At 37.4% G+C, this 18,365-nt stretch overlaps 1 protein-coding gene across 2 annotated transcripts in view; it reads right to left on the bottom strand.

Annotated features, from left to right (window-relative positions):
* The window catches only part of LOC127628055 (bifunctional heparan sulfate N-deacetylase/N-sulfotransferase 1-like), a 110,927-nt gene extending 92,851 nt beyond the window's left edge, over positions 1-18,076 (bottom strand). The window contains exon 1 of one of the 2 annotated variants that reach the window (XM_052104715.1): positions 17,838-18,076. The gene's annotated coding sequence lies outside the window, so the exon portion shown is untranslated. Of the gene's footprint in view, positions 1-17,049; positions 17,427-17,837 lie in introns of those variants that run through there. The other variant, XM_052104716.1, reaches the window with a different exon arrangement.
* Between the last annotated feature and the right edge of the window lie 289 nt (positions 18,077-18,365).

Raw genomic sequence — 18,365 nt, 5'->3', positions numbered from 1 at the left:
TTTTATTTATTTATTTTTTTTATATAATTTTCAAAATGTATCCACCCCAATACCACTAGATTTGGATGAGGCAACATCAACACAGAAAACATCTAACCTGTCTGCTATGAATATAGGTATTGATGCATGGAAATTTTGGCCACAGAACATTTTTGGCAGAAAATGGCATATAAAATAGGGATGCACAATATATCGGCTACCGATATATTATAGGCAGATAAACAATAAAACTAAAATATTATTAGTCACACCAATAATGGATCCTCTGTGTGGATTATTTCAATGTCTCTGCACCTTATGTTGTTTTGGGGCTGGTGTTAATCGGAATCATCTGCATCGTAAGTAATGACATGCCATTTCCCGTTTACATTTCATGAGGCAATAAACGAAAACTTGACAAAAACATGTATGCATGTTACTTGGATAATCATTTTCACTTACTGCTTCATCAAACATAAACAGAATGTGGAAAATAGTACATTGTTACTTGCAGCACAACACTGTCAAAGTTGTGACTGGCAATATTAAAATAGTCAGCATTTGACTGATACTAAACTGTACTGATGTTTATATGCTATTTATTCTATTTTTATTTATTCTTTATTTTAATGGTCAGCATTTGACTGATACTAAACAGTACTGATGTTTATTTAGTTATTTATTTTATTTGTATTTATTCTTTATTTTCTCTGTGTTCATTTCTAGAATTTGTTGACAATGTATTAATATAATAATGTCAAATATTCTTTGATAAAAATATTTAAGAAAGCAGCCTTCGGAGTACCTTTTTATAGTCATATCGTTGCAAAATCGGTGAACAATCCACATAGAAATGGTCTGTTTACATTACACCCCATATCGGAGAAAAGGGGAGAAAAAAAAAGAATAACAGTTACGATGTAACAAATGTATATCTGGGATGGAATAAAATAGGCCTGTGAGAAATGTACCTAATGAACTGTTCTAAACATGACATGCACACAGAATAAAAGATCATTTAACCAGTTAAGAGTAAAATTTACTTAAGCTACTTAAAAGCATACATTTTTTTTTAGAGCAAAAAGAAGAGTGGTTCGGTGAAAGACAGGACCTGACTCAACCGAGGTGATTCTTCTACACTTGAAAGAGGCAGTGGCGGGAAAATAACTTGCATGTCAATGTTACGGAAATCCGCTTCCTGCACCACCACCACCGATGTGATTTCTATAACTACTTTCCTAATCTTGCGAGATTACATTTTTCTGTGCACACCACAAGTGAGAGAAGAAATAGGTGTAGCCTGAGGTATAATTAAAAGTTGTATCAATATTCTCCAGATATCATCTTTTTAAAAATATTTGGATTATTAATTATATTTAAAATGTGTAACATTAACATGCCAGTAATTTAAGCACAGCCTTTGTAATAATAGAAAACCAGACATCAATGTGTTAAAATGTTGAACAGTTTCATGTTGAAAAATATTGACTGACTAGTAATTCCAGTGTTGACTACCAGCATCAGAACCTTTTAGAGGTTCAACTAGTCTCACACGTCCCAAGTTTGTATTGTGTGCTTTGTTGTTTTATGTACATGCTGTTTATAGCCTTATTTGGGTTTAATACATTACAGCTGTTAAAAGTTCATTATTCTCTCTCAGTTAGTGAGAAATCAGGATTACTGTAAACACAAACTGGCACCATACAAAAATGTATTTCAAATTAAAATCAGAATAAATCTGTAATTAGGCACATTTCTGGTTCATGTTACATCCACCAAACCGTATAAAAAATAGCAGCAAGACCAAATTCCAAGATTTTAAATAACAGCTTTTAAGAAATTAGCTAACAGTTCCAGGTTACATTATTTATTTATTTTAAATATGAATTATCGGTATCCGCCACATTGAGATATGAATTACTGGTTATCGTATCGGGCCAGAAATTCCATATCGTTGCATCCCTAGAAAAAAAAATCTAAAAATCTTTGAATTTAGTTTTTAAACAGAAACTGTTTTTTAAAATCTGGTAATGGAAACACTGGATAAAAAGCATTGTTTATGTAGCACATTAAAGTCCACATCCCCAGAAGTGCTCTCTTAGCCATTAGAGCATTAATTAAAAGTGTTTTCCAGTGCTCCGATAATACGTGCTATTTTGTGTCATAACAGTTACATCCAAGGATGCATTTAGTAAGTAAATATGTTGTATACACACACAGCATGCTTTAGTGAATGATTGAGTGCTGCTCTGTTGTTCATTCATAGCATGCACGCACATGGCTCGTGAAGCGCTACTGTTTTTAGCGCAGCTCAAATTTCTTTTTGGAATGTTCCAACAAAATAAAAGCCAAAGCGGTTTAAACTTGAAACATTACAGCTGAAATTGTATTATTGTATAATATAACTGTAACACAGTTAAAGGATGGGCAAGGAGGAGGCGAGAACCGGCTTGTCAATATAAATGATAATTTAATTAAACTCAAACCAAAAGCACAAACATAAACACACATGACGGACATGCCCGTAATTCTCTCTCTCTCTCGAACCATCGTCACCGGCCGCCTTTATCCCTCGCGCGCCTCATCAGGCCGATTGGGGACCGGGCATGCAATATTCCGGCCCCGCCCCCCTCCGCTCCACAATAACATTATTATTAAATTACAATAACATTTAAATTGAGTAATGTGTTTTCACTGGAATTACTGCTGCATTATCCTCTAGATAACAAAAAAAAAAAAATAAAAAAAATAAAAAAATTAAATCCTTTTTTGTTTTTTTGTTTTTTAAAAGTAATTCTTCTCTGTCTACTTAACATAACAATTAAATGTGTAGACAGAGAAAAAGTGGTTTCGGTGTACCCCTAATAATAACATTTAGCCTATAACTCATTCAATTATTCCAAATGAAGTCTAAATTAAAATGAAATTATTCGGCCAAGAATTTTAATTTAATCACTAAATGTAGGGACTAAAATATCTCTGAATGAACCTGATTGGATTTGGCTTAACCAATGAAAGTCCATCCACCCTGTGATATACTACAGATTAGACTCAAAAGATTAGCTGACCCACACAATTATGTTAAAGTTCAATGGATATTGCAAGATTGCTGGACCTTTTAATGATGAGAGCATTTTATGAAAAGGAAAATTAAGGATAATTCCTGGACTCAGAGGAAAAATAAATGGCTTTACCTCAACTCCCTTTGACATTAAAAGATTAGCAGCAGAAAAACAGCTGGTTTCTGCTAAGTGTCCATTACTTTGATAACAGCGACATAGCAAAGCAATAGAGGTAATTGTGACGCAGTGGTGTAGCAAATGGCATTATGTTGCAGGCTCACACGGTGCAAAGGAGAGCGGAAAAAGCAGCAATGGCTGAATGGAATGCCTTCATGTTTTTGAACGTGTAGCAAAAGCCTACCATTCCCAGTTACTTTAAATTTCATTGTCAGTCTCAGTGTACAAATGGGCTCTGGAAATTAAAAGCTGCACATACTGGACAGGGCTCAACAAAAAGGATAGCTTGCTGGACAGTTACTTCTATCGGGTAATGGTCATAAACGGTTTAAGCATAATCCTATCAGCACATGTAGATTTTTGCCCACTACTGTGTTTTGCGCTGCTTGTAAACACCTTTACAGATGTTATTAAAGGCTTATCCAATTTGTGCAAGTGTTGTGTGCATGCCTCTTTATATTTTGATGTAAAAAGCTAAGAATATCCCAATGATTTCAATTAATAAGCTGATTTTTGGTGGTTATCAGCATTAGGGATGTGCCCGAAGTCAAATACCTTATTCGGAAAGACACGAATAATGACATTTTGGACAGATAAAAAAAAAATACAAAAAATGTATGAATCTGCATAGCCAATATTTCTAAAGTGTAAACTGGCCATGGTCTCAACTTCGCTTGTGGTCTCCGTTAATTGTGCGCATCTGGAGCTTGTCAAGTGTAACAATAAGATACAACATGACACACTTAACACTTCTCGAAATATCTATGTTAATGTATCACAGGATTCACACATGATTACCATGTATTTATTTATAGCCTAAAGCTGATATGGCCTTTCGGATGTAAAACTCCTAACCTGAAGAGATTTCATATCGGAACTCAGTTATCTGTCTCTTAAAGTTGACCATATTTATATCCACATCAGCGAAGGTCATTTTTTGGTTAAGACTAGGGATGTGCACGAGTAGTCAAATATTAGAATATTCATTATACAATAATTATTTTAAAAGTTAAAATACTCAGATTTGAATTTCGCAAAGTTTAGCTTTGCTGGCCATATTCGAGATGCATGTTAAATCCTGAACACACAAACGCTGGGTGGCGCTCTAGAGTGTGTACACAAGTTGATCACATTTGTTGAGCAAACGGTTCAGATACATCAGTACATTCAGATGGACACCAAAAAAGCAGGTTATTGTGAGAATGTGGTTTACTATGAGAAAACTGTGTTCCTGTTTAAATATACTGGATAAGCGGAATACCCTTTACTCTCGTATATGTGCAGCTCGTCAGAATGCAGCGTCCCCGTAGCAACGTAATCCCCATGATGCTTCTGTAAACAACAAACATGGCATTCGAGAAAGACTTTGATGGCTGAGGTAAGGGACATTCCATCATTTGAACTGGTGTGTATAAATGAGTATAATTTACTGAGCATGTGGATATGCTTGTGTAAATGGATCAATGGAAAGGAGGAGACGAGAACCTTAAAACAAAGACACAAACACACACATGACGGACATGTCCGCTAACGATCTCTCTCTCTCTCTCGCACGATCCACTGCAGTCAGCCTATAACCCTCATTAGGCAGGGCATAATTAGCCTAATGAGGGTTATAGGCTGGGGAGCCCCCGGGTGACGTACACCCCCCCTTTGCCTGGGGGAGGGCGACCTTCTGTGCTGTCTGCCGGCAGGTCATCCCCATCTACCTGGACGAGGGAGGGGACAAGGAGAGGGAAACAGAAATAATTAAAATGGGGGTACCTTCCTGTAACAGTGTAGTACCCCCCAAAAAAACTGTAAAATTTAAACGAGAGGGAAAAGGCCTACGCAGAGCGACAGTGAGAGAGAGAGAGAGAGAGGAGAGAGAGAGATGAAAAAAAAAAACTCTTACTCGCCAGTTCTCCGATACGCCGCAGCTTGTTCCTCGGCTACTCCTCCACCCTCTATCGGACGACAGCCGCGCCTCTCCGGGCGGATCGGAGGCAGTCCTCCAGCCCCTGTGGGATGGAACACCCCGCCTCGTTCTCGGGGAACAGAAGGGGTCTCCCCCGCCCCTGGCAGCAGTTCTCTCGCTCCAGGCGGTCGGCGGTCTTAAACCCCGCCGTGTTTCAGCGGCCGGTAGGTGACTCCTGCGCCCCTGACAGCGGTCCTGACCGCTCCAGGCGGTCGGCTAGGAGCCCCTTCTCCCCTCGCGGTCGGCGGCCATCGTCCTCGTTCAGGCAGCTGGGCTCCTCATCCCCCAGCAGATGGCTGCGGCTGCTCCGTTGGGGTGGACGGTAGTGGCGAGAACTCTACTACAGCATATCCCTCCTCCTTCCCGGGCTTCGGCACCAGTGTAAAGGTATCAATGGAAAGGAGGACCGGGTGTGTAGGATCACGACCCGGCTCCACCCTCTGCCCTGCAACAGCTTGTTTTTCCTCAACAAAAACATGACATGATATACAATATAAACATGATAACTATTATATGTGGAGTGTTTATACTCGTCCTGTATGTTAACTGCATCAGTCTACTTCATTAGCGGTTTCTTTTTCTTCACTTTGCGTGAGCTTAAATGCTTTCATCCTATTATTATTCTTTTTTGTTTTCACGCATTACATTGTGTTGTGTTTATATATACATATATATATTTATAAATACAACAGGGCACGATAAGCCTGTTTTGAATATAATTAGATGCTTGTTTTGAATATAATTAGAAGCTTGTATTTTTTTTATTGGTGACGCAACCTTTGACTAAAAAAAATATTTTACAACGTCTCATTTCTCATTAATTAATACCTTCATTGAAATCATAGAATATTTGAATATTCGTTTTTTATGAGCTTAAATATTCAAATACCAAATTATTGATGAATGCCCATCCCTAGCTTTCTTCTTCTTTAAACTAGGCTATATTTGAGCTCTGGAAAGGCACTATATTAAATGTAACATTATTATTGTTATAATTCATATTATGAACTATATAACATATAACTGTGTCCTATCATAAAAATTACTGATAGACTTACGGGATTTTCACCTGTTTGCAGGCTATATCAATTTATTTTAATTGCTATTAATATTTGAATTTGTATTTAATATTCACTGCAAAATGTGTGCTTGACATTTCAAATTTGCTTGACACCTCCTATTATACATTATATGAAAATATTGTTTCAGCAGATATTAATATCAGTTTTTTAATATTATTTCACAGTTATTGTAGCCTACAAATTCAGCTTCATCTGGTAAGTAAAAAATTATAATTGAACAAAATATTTGTAGCCTACAATTATAATTATTATTATTATTACTCTATTATTATGAAAAGGCATTTACAAGGCATATTTATAAATGTAAGAGCAACATTAAAAAATGGGTGTTTCATTTAGTTTTGACACATTTCCAGTTTAGGCCCTGCCAACATCTGGTTTTCTATCTTAATACAGAGACAGATAATTTTGTCATATGAACAGATGGCTTCACTGCACAACCCTAATAAGCATAAATGTTTAGAATCGTATACACCTTAGTTTCAGATTTTTTTAAAGAAAACTTAATAGCCTATTGAAAGGAAAAATAAAATATTTCTGGCACAAATCCATACAAAAACATCCTGCATAATTTTTTTGATGGTTTGAATGTTGGCAGAGCAAGTAAAAATATTAACTGAGCCCTTCAAGATGATGCAACTTTTCTTTTGATGTTTTTAAGACATGCAATTTCAGAATATTCCAGATAACAAGTTTTATGAACAAAACATCCTGAGAAAGGCTGATAACAAGCAGGCAGATGAAACTAAACAGGCAGTTCAAGGTCAGCTAGTCAAGCGTTCAGATTTCTGTGGTCATTACCCTCTTCTATGTACTTCTGCACACCAACTTTCAGTCAATAGCCCAAACAGCAAAGTGCACTTGCAGTTAGGGCTGGGAATTATGATGATGTAATCGGATATCGACAATGTTTTACAAAGATCCTGATGCCGATTGCGAACAGATGATGACCGATAATGTCAGGAAACGGCAAAACCATGGACCTGGGAAGTTGCCAAGTATATTAAACAGCAGCCAGGGTGTGAAACTAGCACCCGCCACCCGCAAAATGCAACGAGGCTGAATCCAGTTCGCAAGCTCCTTGTAGAAATATATTTAATGCGTGGGTAATTTTGCTCATCTACTCGCAACAAGCGGGCGACCTGTAAGACGTCTCGCAGTGAAACATGACAAGAAATACGGTTAGATACGCACTTGAACAAACACACTTTATTATATTTTTAAGAACAACGGAAAAGCCATCAATGCTCGTGTCTGATTTGCTGTTTGTTCAGAGGCATGGAACACGAGCCTGTCACGTGCAACACAAGGATGTCTCGTGGAACAAGCACATGTAAATAGTTTTCACGCTCTCATTTTCATTCATAAGACAAATGTTTGAAAGAATAATGTCATCTATGAGAATGCAGCAAATTATCTCCGATCATCTCAGGAGGTGCTGTGAGTTTAGTTCACTTTATTTCCACGCGGTTGGTATGCATTGTGAACGCAACTCTGCAGGTTCAGTAATAGATATATTTGTATTAAGAAACAAAGTCGAAGGTTATTAAATCATAAAAGTAATACAAAACATGTTCATCTTGAATCTAAAATGGAGTTCTATTTTTTTTTATTTAGGAAGCATTAACTGTATTACCAAATCTCAATACAAACACAAATTTAATAATAACACACAGTAAACAGCATTATTTTGGTAACAAAGGGGAATTTATAAGGCATAATTATTATTATTATTATTATCTTTACATTTACAATTGTCTTTAGTTCTTAATCTGCAGGCTGTTTGTAATTTTCCACCTGTTGTCATTGACTGATGCTTGCGTGATGGGGGCAAATGGGGTTGTTGGAGACAAGAACAACAAAAAAACAAGATTTTTTGATCACTTCGTTATTTTATTGCTTTTTTCATTATTTTAAAGTGGCATAGGATTTTAGAAATGTCTTTTGTTTATATTGTTTGGGTTTCAATAAATTAATTACATTTTTAAAGCAAAATCAATAAAGCAAAAAATTCACTGACCCTCAACAGGGGGGTTGGCAATATTTTTTAAAGGCAATTACTTGTCAAATATTTTTTACAAATCATACAGCCCTACTTGCAGTTTGCAAGCACGGAAACCAGCACCATCTCGGGTCACCACTCATCACCAAAAATAAAAGGAACATGATATGATAAAGGATGTAATTTAAAGTGCAATAATTCAGAGGCTATTCAAAGCAGCTTACACTTCAATATCTGCAGGCTGAGTCTTGACAGAGAGTCACTCTTCATACAATGATGCCTTTAATTACTGATGAGCAATTAACTCATGTCTGCATTTCATGTGGATTAATCAACAATAAGAAGTATGCGCATTAATCAAACATGAGGATGAAAGCATAGGCTCTTGTGTTAACGCCACAGTAGTGTCCTGAATGAGTGAGGCCCCACTAAAAGATGAGCAAGAGCACAGAAAAAGTAATGCCTGTGGTACACCCAGATGTAAACAGCTTTTGGAGGACTCTGTAATGATGCTGTTAATTAGCTTTTTAACCCTTAACAAACAGGATACTGTATTCTGCACATAAACAAAAGCAAAGCACATCAGGGCTCCAGAGTAACATTGAGAGCGGTAGCTTTGGTGCCACCATGTTCTAACCAGGTTCCTAACCAGACGTGAAATGATACCGCAGCGTTCATACACATAAATTATTATAAATTACAATAAAAGTGGGGGCCTGGGTGGCTCAGCGAGTAAAGGCGCTGAGTACCACCCCTGGAGTCGCAAGTTCGAATCAGGGCGTGTTGAGTGACTCCAGCCAGGTCTCCTAAGCAACCAAACTGGCCCGGTTGCTAGGGAGGGTAGAGTCACATGGGGTAATCTCCTCGTGGTCGCAAAAATGTAGTTCGTTCTCGGTGGGGTGTGTGGTGAATTGTGCGTGGATGCCGCGGAGAATAGCATGAAGCTTCCACACCCACTACATCTCTGCGGTAACACACTCAACAAGCAACGTGATAAGAAGCGTGGATTGACGGTCTCAGACGCGGAGGCAACTGAGATTTGCCCTCCGCCAACCGGATTGAGGTGTCACTACGCCACCACGAGGACTTAGAGCGCATTGGGAATTGGGCATTCCAAATTGGTGAGAAAAAAATTACAAATAAAAACAGATGTTACAACAGTCAGATGGACATTTATTTATTTATTGAACATTATTGATCTCATTTTCTCACTGAAGCAGTGACAGTGGAAATTTGTTTTCTTTCACAGTTTCTTTACTATGCAATAAGATCATAGTAACCAAAGGTAAAACAATTAAAACAATGATTACATTAACAGTAACCATAAAACAAATTATGCCATTTTCCATAAGAAAAAAAAACCTCTAAGTCAATATATCAATAAATCAGCGTAGTTAGGGAATACAATTTAATTTAATGTTCATGGTAAATATTTTGTAATATCTGATGTGTGGATTGAAAGCCTTAGCTACAATTTCTGTCTGTTCATGGTACAGATTTCTCCTACGCACTCTTACAGCGAAATTGTAAGGACTTACTTTTCTAAATGTGGCTAATTCATATGATATCGTACGACTTTCACTACAGCCAAAGACGGCACTGGACATTGTTTCCATCTAATACGTGACAATGAATTGCTTCTGTCACACACAACATCTTCCTATCAAGTTTACACACTCTACTGATCGGTTAGATTTAGATTTCTCATACGCAAACAAAAAACGACAGCGCACAGAGAGTCGGCCAAATTTGTAGTCGCACCACTGCGACCTCTTGCAAAGTTTAATCGCACTGTTAGGAAAAACTAAACTCGCAGTCTGGAGCACTACACATAATGTCTAAATCAACTTTTTTACTTTTTTCTTCACTACTCCTTTGGGATGCAATTTCCACTAAAGGAAATTGCAAAAAATAATGATGCTATATTCCATCACGTTCATTATGATCGCAAAATTCTGGTCTGTGAATAGTTCCTAGAATATCAAAATCATATTTGGCTCCTAAACTATGGAACAGTCTCCCTAACACTGTTCCAGATGCAGACACACTCTGCAATAAATTGAATGGCATCTATGCTAATATTATTTTATTTGTTTCCCTGTCTCAACCTCGGTACTCCTATCCTGAGGTCACCAGAACTGACTGGATCCAGCTCTATTCCTGCTTCATGTTGGACTCCATTGCTACGTGTCGCTGTGTGATGATGACTAATAGCAGCCGATGCCAGCCAAAAATCACTTCAGTCTATTATGATGGACTTCAGAGGATGAACTGATGCAAACTCCAACCATAAGACATGGGATACTTCATATGCCACTGCCTGAACCTTGGACTTAAAATGGACCACACCGAAATCACCGGCCAGGTTGAACTGCGATACACCTCACTGATCTCTGCCTGAATCACCTCGGTCTAGTGATGGACTACGGTCTTACAATGGAATACATAGTCTATCAATTAATTGCAAACAAAACCCTTCATCAGTCAACTAACAAGGACAATTGCATCTATGTGAACTTCTGCAGTTAATCCAGGATGGACTTCAAAAGACATTAATCATGAATCTTACAGATCATACAAAATCTTTGTTTAAACACTGGCCCTTAACATATACTTGGTTTAATAATTTTAAACCATGACTTGCACTATACTTAAGTAATATTGGAATTAGGGCTGGGCGATAAAACTATATCGATATATATCACGATAAAGAAAATCCACGATAAGCTTTTGTGGAATTTTCTATATTTACTGCGTGTCGCTAAAACACTGCGTTGCATTTCCACTGGGGTGGACAAAATCTGCTCAAAAGGCACTCACAGCACTAGGAGAGAGCTTGCTCCGCACCGCTGGCAATCCTATGATCCACCTTGCGAGCATGACGCTCGGTTTTCATAGGAATTAATTGAAAACGCTCTCAGCTTCGCTCACAACGCGCCAGTGGTAACGTAGGGTCAGACTGGATGAACTTGCTAATGCTAGCTGCCTTGCTAACAATTAGGTTACGTCACCGGATTGATTCCATCCGCACCACAAGACTTCATGACAAAGGGTGCACCCTCTCATCGTCTCTAGTGAAGAGTGCGACAGAACAACAGTGATGTGGACAACAGCTCTGATCTTTCTGCGCTGTAGCCTTGAATATTGTTCTCCAACACCAAACATGCACAATTTCTGCCCTGTCCCACACGCGTTGACTCTTTTCCCTGCATGTGTGTAGACATGAAGCGCCACTTGAGTTAATGTGGTTTCAAAGCACCTTTTAGACCATAATGTTTTTCCCTTCTAAATGTATCTTTATTAATCAGCATGTTATGAGCCTTTAATAATAAACAAATCGATTTCGGTTCTAATTTTGTGAAAATTAATTAGATGTCTGGAATGGATAAGGAAAGACTAAAATTACTTTCCTTAGAAATTAGTCTCTCACTTGAATTGAAAATTAGTCTCTCACTTGAATGAAAATATACAAATGTTTTTGTTTTACATTTTTCAAAAACTTTCAAAATTTTCTCTTGGGACACCCCTGAACCCACATTCAGCATCATTCAACAGTCACAAGGGCTTCTATGCCTATTTTGACCGTTTAGAATAATTTTTTTCTTCCGTTAACTTTTAAATAAAAAAAGAAAGTGCAATGTGTAAATGTATATTGTGATAAATATTATTATCGAATAATATGAAAAAGATTATCGTGATAACAATTAGCCTTATAGCAGCCCTAATTGGAATTATATTTATGATGTTATCCACAGTGAGTCTGTTTTCTCCCAAAATTATTTTTCTCCATTAATCAACATCTTATGGAGTTTTGAGTTCCTTACCATGGTTGCCTTCAGCTTGCTCACTGGGGTTATTAATACAATTATTATTTAATTTCCTATTTTTAAACACAATTCACAATCGTATTTTATCAAACTACACAATGATCACTCTAAGACTTTATAGATATTACAGTTTTTATGTTCGGTTAATGCATGATCTTCTGTAAAGCTGCTTTGAAACAATGTGTGTTGTGAAAGGTGCTATATAAATATAAATGACTTAACAGCAGGTGTTCCAGATGTATAATTTGTTGATTTGTTTGTTGTATTTAAAGCTTTTTAAGTGTTTAAGCTTAAAGTAACCTTTTTTAAGTGATATTAATTTGGGGAAATTAGCTTCAGAAAAGTATATTTTAGCTGAAAGGCAAGTAGTTTGCATCCCTGAATATGAAGTTGGTTGACATTTTTGGGTAATCACGACAGAATTGAAACCTGTTTAATGATTTGTTAAAAGGTATTTGCCAAGAACAACAATATAAATTTAAACAATTGTGTCACAACTTGTGTCACATCTTTTCTGGTAACGAGTGACTAATTGAGAATATTGATGAGAAATAATATTTTTTCTCTCTCTCTCTCCAGACAAGTGAATGACCATTTGACCACATGACAATGCTTAATGTTGAGCCCTGCCATATATTGAGATTTAGCGGAGATTGTTGTAAAATTTCAGATTTTGCACCATGTAAGGGGGGAAATTCCCCTCGATTTTCAAAAATGTATTTCAGGACCTGGGAGGAGGGCAAGATTTTCAGTGAATAATCACTTACATTTCAGTCCGTTTCTCACAATAAGATATTATGACTCCAGGTGACACATATAGCACACAAGTCATATGGACAACTTTTTGGAGCTTGACAGACCCTTGTCATGGTCTAATAGAATGGGAAAGACAGAAGGAAAGTAATTCAAGTTTGGAACCACATGAAGGATGTCAGCATTAAAAAAATCTAAATCAAATCCTTCAAAATACAATTTAAGATATGAATATTTTGCTCATCCTAATTCTTCCAAAACAGTGATACATTACATAAGGATCCCAATCACTAATGGCCCAGATTGAATGAACTACAAAGATCAAACCAATTTCGCTCATCGCTTATGTAAATCCTCTTTTCCTAAATCATTTCCTAATGTTTCATAAATTAAAAACATTGCTATTCAAGGAAAGAGAGTGGAAAACTAAGCTATTGATGTGTGGCAGAAGTAAAATCGAGTTCAAAGCCCACTCTGCTTCCCACTGCCCTGCTTAATTTGCCTGATTGCTCCTGGCAGACCACCCTCTGGCTCTATCAAGTCATGAGAGGTGAACCCATAGCACTGCACAGTGAGAGCTCAAGAGCATTAAACGCTATGCAGACTGCAGTCTTGGCCGGGTCCAATACTCTACTAAAGGGGGTTTTAACCTGAGGGAAAAGGGTCAGAATATTCCCACTTGCATGTGAAAGTGATGGACATGCAATGCAACAGGCACTATTGCTGCTTGTAAAAATGTCCTGATTTATAAGAACCAATAAACACGGCTTATTGAAAGATTTCAAAGAAGCAAAGCTGCATGTAGTTCACTCATATCGCCATAGTGAATGTGTGTGGTTTTTGAAATCATGGTCTCAAATCACACAAACAAATTCATATCAACAGTAGATTTTTACTTTTTTTTTTAGAAAATGCGAGCAGTGTTTACTAAAGCCCTATAAATTCTATGATTCATCCATTGTGAATCCGGTCATAAAACCGGAAATAACAATAAAAAGCAGAATGTCATGGAATTCTGTATATTTGGCGAGAGATTCAGAGGGAAAACTGTAATTCAGCGCTGCTCACAACAGGCAAATGTGTAAAGGAAAATTTATTTGTGAAGTGTTTTTAATACTCGAGTAACAGAACGAGAACTTGATTACTCATGCACATCCCTACTAAATTTACAGTCTGAATTTGCAGCACGATTCCAAGGGAATATGTAAAACTATAGCTGGTAGATCATATATGGATAACACCTCACTTGATAAGCATCAAGTTCATCTTGAATCTAAAATGGAGTTCTATTTTCTTTAGGCAGCATTTATAATTGTGTGATGGGGGCAAATGGGGTCATTGGAGACAGTAAATGTTTGGATTTGGGGAGGTGGTTGAATAAGATTTTTTGATCACTTTATTTTATTGATTTTTTTTAATTTAGTTTAAAGTTCAATTTGAATTTGGTTTCATTTTTTTTTGTGTTTCAATAAATTAATTACATTTTTAATGCAAAATCAATAAAGCAAATACATTCACAGACCCTCGGCAGGGGGGTTGACTATATAATATATTTTTAAGGCGATTATTGCAAAAATTATTTTCACCTAACACCCAGCCCTACTTTGCCTCCACATTGTGAAAACAAATAGTTTAACACACACCTAGCCATGGAGTATCCCTTACATTGTGACATATAGGCATGTTATTTAGTCTGTAGTTTCATGTGGTTCTGTGTTTGTCCTGTGTTGTTTTATGTTGCACCATTGTCCTGGAGGAATGTTGTCTCGTTTCACTCTGTACTGTACTAACTGCATATGGTTGAATGACAATAAAAAACACTTGACTTGACATTGTCGTAAAAACTTACTGAACCACAAATCATTAATTTTTCAACGTATGACTCAAATGAACCAATAATTGTGATTGTATGTGCATTTAAGGCTTGTGGGATTTAAATCCCACAAGTGAGTAATTACTGCATGGTTGTTGATATGACAAGAATGTGTAGTTAAAGATACACATTATGAGTTCTGTTGTAATTTTTTGGTATTTTATAAAATATCTTATCATTTGAAAGAATCTGTTAAAATGGTCTCATCATTTGGTAAAAGGCTGCAGAGCGCAGTAATTCCAACAGGAATTGCATTTCTTATTTCCAAACATTTCTTTCTCAGAAGTACTAAAAGAACCGTTAAGGAACTGGAATCGTTAAATTCCTTATAATTCCCCAGCCCAATATAAATAGAATTAAGAGTTTTCTTAATACAAGAGGTTTCTTGCAGCTGGGCTCTGGCCCCTAGATATGGTTCGGTTCCTCCTTCAATGCAAGTTAAGATGATTTTTTTCACCCATTTTATCATCCCCCAGGCTAAAATCATAAGTCAGATTAGCCTACTTACAAAAGTAATATTACACCTTTCTTCGAGAAGGCTTGCAATTTTAAGTGTCATTTTTGTGGTATCATATTCATAGTACAAACAGTGCTGGAAATGTTATTTGTAAAAGTTTAATACTTAAGTTCAGAATTTAAACAAACCTCTTATCTTAAGAATGAGCAACAGTAATAGTGATTCTTGTCAAAGCAAGCACCAATAATTATCTGGTTCTAGCATGTGTGATATTTGATTGAACATTTAGCCTTCAGGCAATCAGCTACAATACATTTCAGTACTGCAAAATTAATTCTTACGGTGTGCATGTTTGATGTATTCTCTGGCCAGCTCAAGTATGTGAAGTTGACCACCCAATTGAACTAACTGATTCAAAGATCACCTTTCTCAGCTCTGAGCTGCTACCCAGAGGCAGTCAGGAATCTTCCCTTATTGACTCAAGGTCATACTCAGGTTCTCGTAGCACTCCTGGCAAGGTCTTCTTCCTTTCTCTAATGAAAAACTCAATTTGATATTTATCTTGCTGCAAACACAGATTGCATACCACCTATTTTCATGCCCCCGTTTTCCATCTGGTTCCCTCGTTCACATTCAAACTGGAGATAAATACCAGGGTCCTGAGCACAGAGATTCATGTCTTTGGCTATTTAGCAAGGCGGCTCAATAAGCCCATCATTTCTAGTCACTGAATCTTCTAACCTTTCCATTTTCCACCCAGATGCAGCTTTTCAAACAGCAGAACAAGAGCCTCACACCCAAATCCTTGAGACAAGCCAAATCGAACACCTTATGCTGCCTGAACATGTTTTGGTGTGCAATAAAAGGTTTTCTACAACCGTCGCACTGATTTCTCACAAAACCGCTGTTTTGTGGTGCCTGAAGCGAATAATTTCCAAAGACATCGCACTGACTAAAAAGAAGCATTGTCCTCTTTTGAACTGTACAGCAAAAGCAAAACAAGCATGCTTAAAATAAGTGCTAAAATATTTGCTCATTGTAAATAATATCATTTGATCTCATCAAATAGCCAAAAAGATACATTTTTATTTCATTTCCCCATTTTAAATGGAGAGTAATGCACACTGTTTGTTTACCTGGTGGGTTTGTGTAAATAACTTTGACCCGAGCGCCTAAACTTCATGGCGTATGAAGGTTAATCTATCTAAATCTCAGTAATGAAACCTTAAGACTCCAATTACTCCATCAGCACTATACTGTATTTATGTGCTCCTTATTACAACAGGGGCTTAAATCAAGTCATGAATCCAATTATACCAGATGACTTTGGCATAACAAGTGCATTCCTTTTAACTGGTCAAACAATCTGAGACCAACCTAACAGAAAAGGAGGATTTAAATTGTGATGATCTGATATCATATACACCATCCACACTGTCCTCTTGTTTCAGCAGACTTCTGCCAACAGTAAATGTTTCTCTTGAGAATCAGCAGACTGTTCACCTGCAATGGAAAACGGATGTTTCTCTTGCATAAGAACTCATATGGGATGCTGATGGCAGGATGTTCTGTTTACTGAAGGAAATTAAGATGTTGCATACACAGTGAACATCCCATAATGCCAGTTACTAGTTTCCACTATTTTAATAAACTGAAGATAAACATCCGTCTTCAGAATTGTGTCAATAACCGGTGTGCTCTCCTCCACACTGTCCACAGAGGCACATTGTGTTTGGTCTTTGGGCAACTGAAAGCTTCCTCGTGTTAATATTTTCTATGTAAATGCACATTTGTTGCAAAAATCTTTAGTTGCCGTTTCAAATACATGTATAACAATAACAACATCTTTCAAGCAATTATTATAAGGAAAAGTAACTGACCTGCAGTAGTTTTACGAACCAAACGAACAGCTCTAGAAAGCAAACTAATCACATTTCAAAACATGTGGGAAAGTAACTAAAAAAATAAATAACAAAAAGACTCAAAACTTCCCTCTTCTCAGGTTTGTTAGCTTGCTAACAGCTAATCTACCCGTTTAATTCATCGCGGCGGCTAACGTAAACAGCTAGCAAAGTTGCGATGGGATACCCAGATAAAATCGAAATTTAAAATCGAATTTACAGCTCTCTCTTATGTTTATACGGTTTTTTTTTTTTTTTTATAGAAAACATATGTATATAGACGCTTATATAATACAAAAATAGGTCCAGGCAGTAGTAGCAGGCTCGCTAAGCTAAATAGTGAAGAAGGTAAATGAGGCTCGTGATACAGAGAGAGAGAGAGTGAGTGAGTGAGGGACCTTGAGCTGCTTTACGATCTAGTGAGCTGCCTACATAGACGGCATTTTTGTCATCGTTTAAAAGCGCCTACGACCATTCAAACACACATATAATGTCCCCAAATGGTTTCTAGGTAGGCAGCCCGCTACACAGCCTTTGAGTTGCTGCTGTTATGCTCAAGACAGACACATATAAGATATCTGCTCGGTTATATTAATTCGGCAACCTCCAGGGCGTGTGCCAACTCAGAAAAACTACAGGACTACTAACTCGATTTGGCAAAACCCATCTAGTTTAAATTCGTATTTTACATGCAGCTTTGCATAACGTTTCCCCGGTGGTCTCAGCTGCTGCCGCTGTGGTCATAAATTCAAGAAAGATCCACTCACCAAGTTAAAATCAGGCAGAGGCAGCTGCAGGAAGGTAGTCTTGAATCCAGACATGTATATTCAGCATATGAGGTTATCAGGTAAACATTCTAGTTTAAAGACAATCGGGGCGTCCCAGTCCAAATGCAGAATGAGTTGTGGTGCCTCCCTGCTGGGAAGAACCCATTAGAACTTGAGCCTGGCTGGCTGACTGACTGACTGACTGACTGACTGAATGTCCTTATTGCTCACACACTGGACATCTGCACAGGCTACTGCTTAAAGACTGCAGTACACCGACTGGCCGTTAGTGGGCACCAGATGTAGCAATAAATAAGTACACATTTTATCAATGTTTCTTTCAAGGCAACTCAGTCCATTCGGCGGCCATCTTTGGAACTCTACCGAGCAGCCTTTTTCAATGGAAACAAGGGGCATACATGTACAACTCCTATCTACTTGAATGTGGAAAGACCGAAATCTCCCAAACGGTTTCCCATGATTACGATCAAAGAACACATTTCAAATCAGCATTTAAATCTGACAAGA

This window comes from Xyrauchen texanus, chromosome 34, assembly GCF_025860055.1.
Source record: "Xyrauchen texanus isolate HMW12.3.18 chromosome 34, RBS_HiC_50CHRs, whole genome shotgun sequence".
Classification (NCBI taxonomy): Eukaryota; Metazoa; Chordata; class Actinopteri; order Cypriniformes; family Catostomidae; genus Xyrauchen; species Xyrauchen texanus.
This window is presented reverse-complemented; position numbering and strand designations above follow the sequence as displayed.